Source organism: Vigna angularis, chromosome 4, assembly GCF_016808095.1.
Source record: "Vigna angularis cultivar LongXiaoDou No.4 chromosome 4, ASM1680809v1, whole genome shotgun sequence".
NCBI classification, from domain to species: Eukaryota; Viridiplantae; Streptophyta; class Magnoliopsida; order Fabales; family Fabaceae; genus Vigna; species Vigna angularis.
Window position 1 is genome coordinate 17,172,131 of NC_068973.1, and position 12,935 is coordinate 17,185,065.

Consider the following 12,935-nt stretch of genomic DNA (forward strand, 5'->3'; position numbering starts at 1 on the left):
ACACAACAATGAAACTTGCAATCTCTTTTATTATTTAAAAAATGGTTATAGTGTAGTTTATTTTAAATGCTTAAAAGTAATACTTTTTTAAAATTAAATAAAAAGGTCATTTTGATGCAAGAGATAATTTTACTCTTTTAATGAATAATTTATTCGAACATACACTTAATACTTTTCAAATTAATTATGCATCTTTTTATTAACTGTTTTTCATCTAATTAATTATAACCAATATTTAGAAACAGAATAATAGTTATTTAATTTACGACTACTTCTACATTTATTCATTCATCTTAATAATTAGATTTAATATTTGATCCTTATTTTTATCAGCTTTGTTGATATGAGACTATTTTTTTAATGTTCAATATAGTCTTTTATATCGTAATTTATGTTCAATTTTATCCTTTTGACTAACTACGTTTAAATCGTTAACAACACATCACCAATTAGTGAATTACATTGCAGTTATTGGCTGACGTGGCTAGGACCAAAGTTGACTAAGGATGGTTGCACTAATGAGGGTTTGACATGTGACCCAATGTCTTTATTCATACATTTTTCATAATACAGGGACCCAATGTCTTTACTTTTAAAACCGGATACTAAATAGAAATTCACCTCTTAACATGAGGACGAAGTAAGCATTTAAGCCTTTATTAAATTATCAAAATTAATTTTATTTAACAATTTTGTTTAATAGACAATAGAACTAATCATTTTAATCTTTATTGAAATAATGTTAATTTTAAATAACTTTTTATTATCTTTAATTTTTGAGAATTTTCTTTTTACTGAAATAAATGATACTGAAATTGTTAATATTATTTTATAAACTATATATGTATTTGGGAAATTATATATATATATATATATATATATATATATATATATATATATATTGTTTAATATAATTAAGAATGTTAATTGGTTTTTTATTTTCCAAAATTTTCCTTAAGATATTTAATTATGAAAATAAATCAAATTTATCAAGATCTAACTAATTATCATGTTTTAAAAAAAATTCAAGGTTTAAGTATTTTTTTTTTAAATGTACAATCTAACGACTTTAATTTTTTTAACACTAAATAAAAAAAATATCTTCATATATTTTAAATGATTCAAATTTATTTTGAAGTTTGATAATTGATTTATGTACAATATAAAAATATAATCAATTCTAAATTATTCTTGAAGATATTTTAATAGGACACTTTTCTACAGATTAAATTTGTTAAATATGTATCAATATTTTTTCATTTGCATAGATTATATATATTTTTATCAAGAGTAGAATTATCATCTAGTTTCTCAATCTTTTCATAATTACGAGTTTGAGAATCATACTAGTTTTTACTAGATTTAAATTTTGAGTTTGACAAGACATGTGACTAATACTTAAGAGTGTTTTTGCAAAGTAGACCGACCTTAGTAGAGGAAGATCCAACTGCAAAAGAATTCTACTATGTTTAAGTAAAATTATTGGATTAGATAGTATAAGTAAGAAAAAAGTGATTACCTTAAGTGAAAAACACTCACTAGTTGAACTCTTTATATTGAATCAAATGCAATGTGATCGTTGAGCCTTTAGTTTCTAAAAGGTGGTGATACATAAATGATACATACAGAGAGAACGGGTAATCCAGCTCGACCTGGTCCGGCTCACTACGGGTTGGTCACTTAGTGAGCCAACCCAACCCTGATCACTTAGTGAGTCAACCTAACCCGACTCACTTATTAATCAGCTGAAAAAATTTGAACTTGATCCGACCCACCACGGATTGGTGAGTTAAACGGGTTGACTCACTAGCTCATTTAATTATAAGTTTTTTTAAAATAAAAAAATTACAATTTTTTTAACTCAAATATAAATAAACGTCACACTAACATGACGTTAAATTCCAAAGACAATTCAAAATAAATAAAAAATCATACAATCCAAGCGTAATTTAAAGACATGTACACAAGGCGAACAAATAAATTTTTAATATTGATAATTTTTGTATCACTTGACCCGGCTCAAATCCGTGGTGAACCGAATTGCAATTTTGACAGCTAAGAGAATTTAATGACTATATGTTATGAATGATCTTTATGATTGAAAATGCTTAGCTTTAAAAGTATATTAAAGTCCTTATTTTCATCATTAACTAATTTTCTTTCTATATTGTTACTTTCCCTTATATCTATATTGTTATTATCTTGTTTATTAAAAAGCACCCACTTTTATTTTCTAATGCACTGTTTTGATCTATTTTTATAAATGTATTCATAGCTCCTTTTTGTTATGCAATTAAAACCTCAATTTTTCTCTTATTGATTTTTGAATAGTATGATTCAAATTTTCTATTTGATATATCTATATTTTTATATAAAATAAAAAATTATAATATATATAACACTAAAAAAAGAAGTAAACTTGATTGTAGATTTATATAGTATCTCAAAGTTTCAAGTCTTTTTTTCTCAAGTCTTAACTTTTTCATAAACATGTAAAGTTTATTTTAAGATTAATCATTAATAAATAAAATAAAAATAACATCAACATAAATAGAAAGAAAACATAATCATAAGAATAAAAAGATTAATACATACAAGTAATATAAGATTTAAAGAATAAAATTTATCAAAATCTTTAAAAGAAGAACTCTAGAATAAAAAGAAAGCAAAGAAAGACAAATAATGAAATCATTATATGAAAAATTAGAAAGAAATAAAAGAAGAAAATATAATTAAAATTGAAGTGAGATAGATATAGAAATAGAAAGAAAAAAAAATCAAAATTGAGATTACAGATATAAAAGAAGAAAATATAATTAAATTGATTATAAGATAACAAAGATAACTAATTATTATTATTTTGAAAACAAAATTATAATTTTTAAAACAAAAATATTTTAACTAATAAAATAATATTTTTAATACCAATAAACAGTAATAAAAATTTAATTAAATTTTATTCTTAAACATAAACTTATAATTAATAGAAATATATTATATAAAAAAATTTTGAGACTAAACATAATTTTATAATTAATATAATAAAGATATATTAAGACTAAAATGAACTTTTGAGACTTTTTTATTAAACATAATATTATAATTAATTTAATAGAAAATTATTAGTATTAATTTTTTAAAAATTTTGTTTTCAGGCTTAAACCAAATACTTTACCTGTTTTATCCTTGAACCAGTCCTAAACTTAATATAGAGAATTGTCATTAGTTAATTAATTAACTGAATATATACCATACTTATTATTTGTAAAGTGAATTAAGTCAACTTATTAAGACTACCTATGGAATAAAGTGTTAGATATTTGCTTTTTTAGGTTGGACTGTGTCATGAATTTTCGTATGATGATGACTACTTCCAGCCATCTCTTTTAGTTTCTAGAACTTCATACATTTTCTTCAAAAGAAACTCTTTCCTCTTTTCAACCCATCGTTTCCTCACCTTAATTAACGTGTATGGAAATAATAATATGAATATACATCAAGACAAGGACAACACACCAGAGGGCAAAACGTTTCCTCGCGGAAATTCCATGCATGCAATATGGTTTACTTTTCATTTGAATATGTAAATTTTCATTATAACACCTGTTCTACATTACACTCATATCTTTACTCTCTCTTTTTATTATTGTTAAAATTCGAGTTCTCAAGAGATAGGGATTTCATAATTTATTATTACAATTGATCTTAAAAAACTATTACAATTTCTATAATAAATGCACACCTAATTTACTAAATAACCTTACTTTGTCAATAAACTCATTCTAAATGATACAAATTCTTAAATATAATCTATAATGATTTAAATTTATATTACTTTTTAAGTTTATAAATCTATGGATTAATCATAAATTTAAATTTTTAAAATTTTAAGACTTATCCATTTTATTATATTTGAATTGAATCTCAATTTAATAATATTTTTTATTTTAAAAATTAAGATATATTAAAGTTAATCTCATTTAGTTTAAGTCGTGACTAATTCGAGTAAATCAAAATCAAAGAACTTAATGAGTCAGTCTGAATTTAGGTTGAGCTAAGTTGGATTTGACCCAAATTAATTAGATTTATGTGGGATGAAGTTAGGTCAAAATGACTCAGGTCAAAGCTTGAGATGAGATAACTTGGGTTGAAATTCAAAATGAGTTAACTCGAGTCGAAAGTCGTACTACCCAAAGGTTGAACCAAATAAACTTCGATAGAAGTTTGAGCCAAGTTGGCCTGAGACGAAAGTCATATTGAGCTAGCAAGAGACAAAGGTCGAGCATAGTCAGTCTAGACTAAAGGCTAAGCTGAGTTGGTACACAGTCCGGGCCCAAGGTTGAGACCTGTTTACTTGGGTCAAAAGTCGAGTCAAGTTAGCACGAGTCGAAGATCGAGTCGAGTTTATTTAATCGAAGGTAAAGTGAGTCATGGTCCAAAGATTGAAATGAGTCAACTTAGGCTAATGATTGAGCCAATTTGGTATGAGTAAAGTCAAACCAACTTAAGTTGACTTGTGTTAAAGGTCGAGTATGTTCGAGTCAAAGGTAAAGTTGAGTCAGCATAGGGGTTGAGTCGTGTCAGCCTGAACCAATGGTCAAGTCGAGTTGGCTCGTGTTGAAGGTTGAAGTGAATCTACAAGGTTGAAGGTTGAGTGAAGTCAACATGAGCCTACAATTATGCCGAGTTTCTTAGAGTCGAAGGTCCAATCGAGTCTGCTCAGACTGAAGGGAGAGATGAATCAACCAAAGCTAATAGTCAATTCGAGTAAGCCCCATCTAAAGGTTAAGTCGTGGCAGTCCAACCTAATGGTTAACTCGAGTAAGCTCTATCTAATGGTCGACCCGAGTTGTCTCAAGCACAAGGTCAAGTCGAGTTGGCCCCGGTCGAAGGTGAGCTAAGTTAACCCTAGTCGAAGGTCAAGTCGTATTGGTCGACCAAGGGTGGAGATGTGTCAACTTGGGTCAAAGGTCGAGATATGTGAATTTGGGATAAAGGTCCACCTTAATCAACTCAAGCTTAAGGTGAAGTTGATTTAGTGCGAGTGTAATGGTTAAGTTGAGTTGACTTAGACCAAAAGTCCAAACGTGTTTCCTTGGGTCGAAGGTTTAACTAAGTTGGCCTGACCTGAAGGTAGAGTCGATTCGTTCCATTTCGAAGGTCGTGTAGAGTTGGTATAAGCCCATATGAAGTCAACCTGTCCCAAGTTGAGCTAAGTGGACCAAATACAAAGGCCAAGCCGAGTTGGATTGAGCCAAGGTGAAGTCAAGTCTATTCAAGCTCAAAGCAAACCAAATTAGCCCAAACCCATGTCTAGTAAACCTAATAGGCAGTTCTATTGGGTCAATCTCACTATATTTAATGTAATTAAAAAAGTGGATTTAATATAAATTCAATTCAATCTAAATTGAATTAAAAAAATCAAATTTAGTTAATCTAATTAAAATGGATCTGCATTTTAGTTCCAATATATTTTATTGGATTTAAATTGAAACTAGATTAGATTTTGAAAATTTGAATTCAGATCACCCCTTAATTCATTCCCTTACTCGATTAAAATAAATAATGAGATTATTAGAATATAAATTAACACCGTTAAAAATTAAGAACTTTAATAAATTATAGTATTTTGAAAATTAAAATTAAAGTTGTTTTAAAATGAAAGATGTATAGTTTACCTTAAATGTATTACACTAATGCACTATTGTGTATCTAATTACTCATAATTTCTAATTAATGGATACTTGTTTTTATTATTATTTTACTTAACTTCTTATTTAATCTAATGGGTATTTTAACTCCACATTATTCTTTTTTATAAATAATATTGATATATTGATCATGGTGAAACACTAAGGTTTAAATTATTTCTTAAGTAGTTCTTTCACTTGTTTCTTCAACTTAAGTAATCTTATTAATGTGATACTATAATGAGTGTGCACTAACCGAGATCGTATTTAATCAAATAAACAATTTAAATGTAGTACTCAATTCTTTTAAGGTTGTCTTTCTATGACCACTGTTCTCAATCAAAGGGTCCAATTCAACACAAGTCAGGGAGATTTTGGTAGATTAGGATTAACAGATTCAAAACATGATTAACAAATTTAATGAAGTAGTGATTAAGATGCATTGACTCCTTAATTTGAATGTAAATTCACATATTGTAGGTTACAAAATTAGGATTTTTTTTACTCTCAATCCACTTTGTTAAGACAAAATCATCTAAAGAATAGACCCTTTAAGCAATCCAAGTTTTGATGTTTTATAAGAAGCATTAAACGAAATATTGATGTATATGAAAAGTTGTTATGAAGAAACATTTTACAACATTTGAAGTCAAGAATATAAATAATATTTTGTAAATCAAACTGTTTAAAATGAATTAGAAAATAAAAAACAACATCAGAAAGAAAGTGTCTCTTGTTGAAATCTTTCCATAAACTATATGAACAAATAAGCTATATTCTAAGCAATGAGAAAAATTTCTCTTTAATGTAAAAGAACTCCAAAAATAAAAAAAGTTGTTGCAAACATTTTGTTTTTCACTCAAGCTAAAAAAAATTGTTTGGAAAAAAATGCAAAAAAAAAAACTAAAATTGTCAAATAAATAAAACATTCAACCATTGATCTTTAATAACTCTAATTTCTCTCATACATTTTAAACACTAAAAAAACATGACATGCAAACTAAATTTGATTGGTCCAAACTTCCAAATCAATTTTACATGGATATATTCAATTCATCATGACTTTATCAAATTTTCCATTTAATGAATAGAAAACATCAATAAAAAAAAGTAATAATATGTTCCAACACATAAGAAACAAATCAAAACAATATTTGTAATCAATCTTAAACACCTAAATCAGCAATACAAAATACAAAAATTTTCAAATGACTTTTATACTACTTTTATGGTTTTTTCTAGAAAAAATAGACTGGAAAAATTCACCAACAAGAGTCATAAGTTGGTCATACACTTAACAAATGTTATAATAATCTTTAATAAGAAACACATGCGCAGTGAGGGTTTTTTTTTTAACCCTTGATAAGTGTTGACGATTTTTTATAAACTGCAAAATTTGGCGTATTTTTATTTTTTGTTAATGAATTTTCGCCTTTGCTCTTTTCTCATGTTTCGTACATTCAATGTTGTATATTGCTTTGCTTTGTGGTCATGCCCTAGAAAATCAGCCTTAGGTCTCTTAAAATCTCAATCCCTCAATTGTAGGAAAAATTTGATTTAGAAAGTTTTTGAAGCTCCATTTCCATCTGTTTGTACTGGGTCTCCCAATTGGTAATCGTTTTTCCTTTATCCTATTTGGTTTTTCAATACTGGGTTTCACTTTCCCCTTATATCGTGTGCTATCACTTCTTGGCCTAACTTAGTGCATTGTTTGTTTCTTTGAACAATTTTGTTCTCCCATGGAGCATTTTCCTTCGAGAATTGTGTGCATTTTTCTTTCATAACTGTGTGTTTGAATCCAATACTTTGCAGGTTTGATGCCTCACACAAGTTTGAAATTAGTGGAGATTTTTAATGCAAACCTTAGCTTGATTTGTTTTTCATTGTCGTGTTTGTGTTAATTTTAAATTAATTGTGTATTTGTTACTTTTGGACTTTAATTGAAACTTTGTTGGTGAAAATGGAAGTAAACTAATTGTGTATTTATTACTTTAAGGATTAAGATGTTGTGGTGTAGTGTATTTTGGTGATTAAAAAGTTGTATAATTATATTTAATGCTTTTGGAATTAGACTAGGAAAGTAATAATTTTAGAGTGGAAATTAGGAATGTTGAAGTTGGTGTAGCTAAGTTATTGGGGTTGTATACAACTTTATGGAATTATTGTTGGAAATGTAGAAAAAACTAGACAAATTAAAGTGTTTGGTTTATCTGGAGAAAAGGTAGATATGGAGATAATCTAAAAAGGGCATAGGTTGAAATGGCTAGTATAAGTTGAAACAAGTTTGCAAGTCCATAGATCTCTGTAGCTTGAATGCTTACAATTGAACCAACGTCTGTTGCCATCAAAGTGATCATTTTCTCTGACATAATCTACTTGTTTATATAGGGAACTTTTGTAATTGGATGCTCTTATACTAAATCTGATTGTTCTTTAGAAATGGAAATATTGTAACAATCCCATTAACATGATCCAACAAAATTCCATGTTCAATTTGTGCACCAAGGTACCATATTTTAAATAAAAGGCCAGAACCTTCCTTTCTCGAAGCCACAATTTTTGAACAATCCTATGAGCCTGGCATGCAAGAAACTCTTTGAAATTTAACAAACAATGCTCATAACAGGGTTTCTCAGTTTAACAACAATGTATCTTTACATATTATTTATGCATCACCGACTTCATTAAATTAATATATATTTTATATTGTAATCTAAAGTTCCTTATGCTTATTTTTTTTTTATATTATAGGTATTTGGTTAAAGAAGGGTTCTTAACAAAATTGAAAAATGTTATTTAATTTTTCATTATTTCAAATTTTATGACTAGGAACAAATGATATTATAATGTTTCACTTGTTTAAACAGTTAAACATTATTGTTACATTATTTTAGCTTGAAGTTGTATATACTTTGTCTTTGTTTCTTTTATGAATGTTAAATTCAATTATAAATATCAAAATTTTAAAATCATTGCCTTTTATTGTTTTTCATTTGTTTCAAGATGCATGCGCATTAATAAATGTAACAAATAAAATTAACAGGGATTTGAAATACCATGGAAAAATACCGAAAACTAATGATTGTCATTAACGTTGTGTTTATTTGAGCTCATATTACTGTGAGCATGCAAATTGACGAAGATGAAAAATGAATAACATCTCGTGATTGTATGAACTGATTTGAAAGTGATATTGCGGATGGATTTATAACATTCACATGCATTGTTGGCAAGGAGTAATGATAATAACAGGTCAAGTCGGGTACGGATAATGCTTACTTATAACTTGATGTATAAATGAAAATTTAATCCGTAATCCGTCTGCTTCCAGTATAAGTACTTATTTTAAAAAACATTGTATGTATTTTAAAACTCGCGGTAGTCGCGAATACCCACAAATATTAAAAAAAATTATAAAATTATAATATATATATAAATATAAATTAAAGTTTATTTTTAATTAAATTTAACCTAATGAAATATAAAATAATTTTATTTATTAAATTAATAAAATATAAATTAAAATTTTATTTTTATTTTTTGTAAGTAGCGGGTATCCGCAGGTTGGGTAATATAATAATACTCACACCCGACCCATTTATAAACGGGTATTAAAATACCCGATTTAGTTGTCCCTATTTATGTAGGGTTTTCCCATTTTGATCCCCTTCTTATTAGAATCTCCAATTGAGTCCTTAAAAGTGTTAATTTGAATCAATTGAGTCTCTGCCGTTAAATTTACTTAACAGGGTTAAGTTTGTGCACAAGTGGAAGGTTGATGTGTCTATTTTTTAAGACGTGGCATGGTGAGAGTTGAAACGTGGCATGGTGAGACCTAAAATTTGGTAAAATGTAATAATTTAATATTTATGTGGGTAAATGAAGAAAAATTATCTTCCCCAACAGTAGAAACCATTTTCAATGGAGAAAAATCCAGCAGGGGAACTCTTTTGCCTGAAGAGATTTGAGCAATTCCTGGCACCCATTTTAGATTGAAGAGGATTCTCAAAGGCCATGGAGTTCACCACATCAAAAGAGCAACCAAAAGCATTGTTAGAAGCACTAGAAGAACCATTTAACATTCAGATCAAACTGATCTGCACATAAATTCTCTATCCTAAACAAACCCAGCAACCCCATTTAACATTCAAATCAAAGCCTACAAAATTGTTCTTCTTCAAGACATTCTCAACAAAAACAGTTAACTTTTTTCTTCTAATCTGTATTTTAATCCACTCACATTGGTTCCAAATCTCCTACCATACCTATTATCCTTCTTTGTTTTAATTTTCTCTAACTAATGCTAATTTTAAAAAAATATACCATCTTTAACGTGAATCGATTGAAAAATTGGAACCAAAGGTAAACGAAAAATGATACCTTGGAGTTGAAGGGCATTAAGGTAGAAGGTAAAGATGTCAGTTTCAGTGTTGCAGTGTCTGAGAAATGATAAGAATGGATATTGATTTTGTTGTTGGATTGTTGATGATGAGAACCACCATAAGAATATTCATTTTGTTGTTGTGGTGGTGGTCCTTGTGGTAGTTTTTGGGACTAGAAAGACCAGAAAATCTTGAAAAGCAATAGAGGACATACATCATATTTTGTAGATCAAATCCAAAGTTGAGGTCTTTGAACTCCTTGAGTCTGGCTCTGAACTGAAAAGTACAGACACGAAAAGAGATGAGAAGAGGAAGAAAGTAAAGAGGTGTGAGGGTAGAAAACAAAGATTATTATTTTGCCTTTGGATCTAACTTTGCCTTTGTATTTGGATCTAACTCTTGTCGTTGACCACTAAACTCCTTCAACATTGAGGCGCGACGAGATGGTGGATGCATGAAGAAGGTGGCAGTGCAGCAAAGGCGCTACTGGCGTTCTCACGATGGCTTCACGGTTGCGGCGTAGCAAGGTGGTGACGGCGAGACTGAAGGCTTCGCAGCTGCTTTACGGCGGTGACACTAGGGAAATTAGGTTTGTGTTGTTGGAAAAGATGACTCTGACGTAGTATGAGTGATGTGGAAAAAACTGGCCACGTCAACGTTCTAACCTGTGCATAAACTTAACCCCGTTAAATAAATTTAATGGCAGTGGCTCCACTGATTCAAATTAGCACTTTTAAGGACTCAATTGGAGATTCTAATAAGAAGGGGATCAAAATGGGAAAAACTGACATAAATAGGGACAACTAAAGGGTTTAAACCAATAAATATCTATGGATACTAACTATCCGTAACAGATTTTATTCGTAGATACCTGCGATGACACGAGTTTTTTTGCTAACCCTAGTCAAGAGGGATTTGAGGAATTTTTAAGCATTTTTGTCATATTATTCTTTCATCTTCCAAAGAACTTCATGGCTCACCATTTGTAATGTTTATGAATTGGGCTTTAGTTTTCCTCCCTTGTTATCAATCACATGACTTAACAATGTTATTTTTCCTTGTCTAGTGAGCACACGAGATAATAATAATATTAATAATAACATATTATATATATATATATATATATATATATATATATATATAATAAAAATAATAATAATATATTACTCATAAATATCATTTTATATTATTTTTACTATTAATGACAATTTAGTAATCTTTATTTTCTATCCATTAAAACATTTTATTTAATCTATCACATTAGTCATATTCCTCACAAACTTTCACAAAGTTTACTTTCAAATCTACTATAAATCACCTCCAAATTCCTTTCAAAACACAACACATTTTATTTTCAAATCCCGTCAAATTCGTCCATTCCACTTTGATAAGTGCTTATTTTACTCATAATTCATATTTTATTTGTGCACTTATCTTGTTTATTTTGTTACATATATGAGATTTTAGCTTTTGATACTTAAAGAATTTAAGACAAACATTTGGATATGAACATGAGCAGCAAACTAATGCAATTTCTTAGGAATTTTAACAATTTTAGAAGAAACAAAGTATAATAGCTCGAGCTTCAGAATCACAATTTGTGCACTTAAAGGTGGTTTAAAGATAATTCAAATTTTGCTTCTACAACTCAAGTAGAAAACATGGTTTATGAGCCATGCAAAAAGAATTTCACCATTAAGCAATTTAAAGCACTCGATTTTGGAGCTCAACGATAGAGGAAATCCACCATTGAAGGAAAGATCACAAAATTGGACATCATGTTTGGAATTGCAACCAATTTCCTAAAATCTATAAATTAAGGAGTAGATCCCTTGTTTTGATATGCATACTTTCATTGTCATATTTTTAGAATAGGAGAGACACGAGGAGGTTACACTGCTGGGATTGAATGTTAGAATCATCATGAGTGGCTGAATCTCCTTATGTTGGGATTTGATGTAGCACTATGAACTTTTGTACTGGTACTGTTATATTGTTTTATGTAAGTGTTCTTTCATATGTTAGTGATTCAATTTTCTTTTATATGTGATGAACTAATCACTCATGCATTGCATATATAACTGAGTTACGCGAAAGCTAATTTGTCTTACTGATCCAATTGAATAATCTAATGTTTTTAGGTGACAAACACGCATCTATATGTTTTAACTGGTTAAAGAGTTTTAATCTTAATGCAAAAGCCTCTTCACTAGGACATGAATTCACCCTGAGTTAAAATGGTTTTAGATCCTAGGCTGCAAACATGGATATAGGATTAGACTAGTTTACTTCCAAGAACAATGAATGATACTTTTTAATTCAATGAAACAATAACTATGCTTAAGTAAAGAGTTGTGAAATCCAATCTCAATACGTTTTATATTATTGAATTCTTAAATCTTGATTATGAGTTCTAGATCATTTTCTATTCGACAACCAACTTGTTTAACTACAAATCTAACTTGAAGTATAGATTTTGATAAAAATTGATCAAATATTTGTAGATACCACACTTGGTACTACAATTGAACCAATGCACTTGGTGGTGTGATTACCTTCTTCACATAGGGACTCGTTACAAATGTGATAACATTTTTTATGTTGTGGACGTTAAAGAGAATTACATTGTTCATGTACAATTTTTCTTGGGGTTAAATGTCTTTAGTTCCTAAATTTTGATGTGATATTGAAATTCCTTCGTGTCCGAAATTTTAATACATTTTGGTTCCCACAAATTTAAAAATGAATGAATATAGTTCTTTTAACCCAATTATGTTAAATCTTTTTTGTGTTAAACACTTTTCATGCTAACATTTAAGTTGTTTATATCGTTTGACATGCTTTTGCTTCAATGTTATCTAAA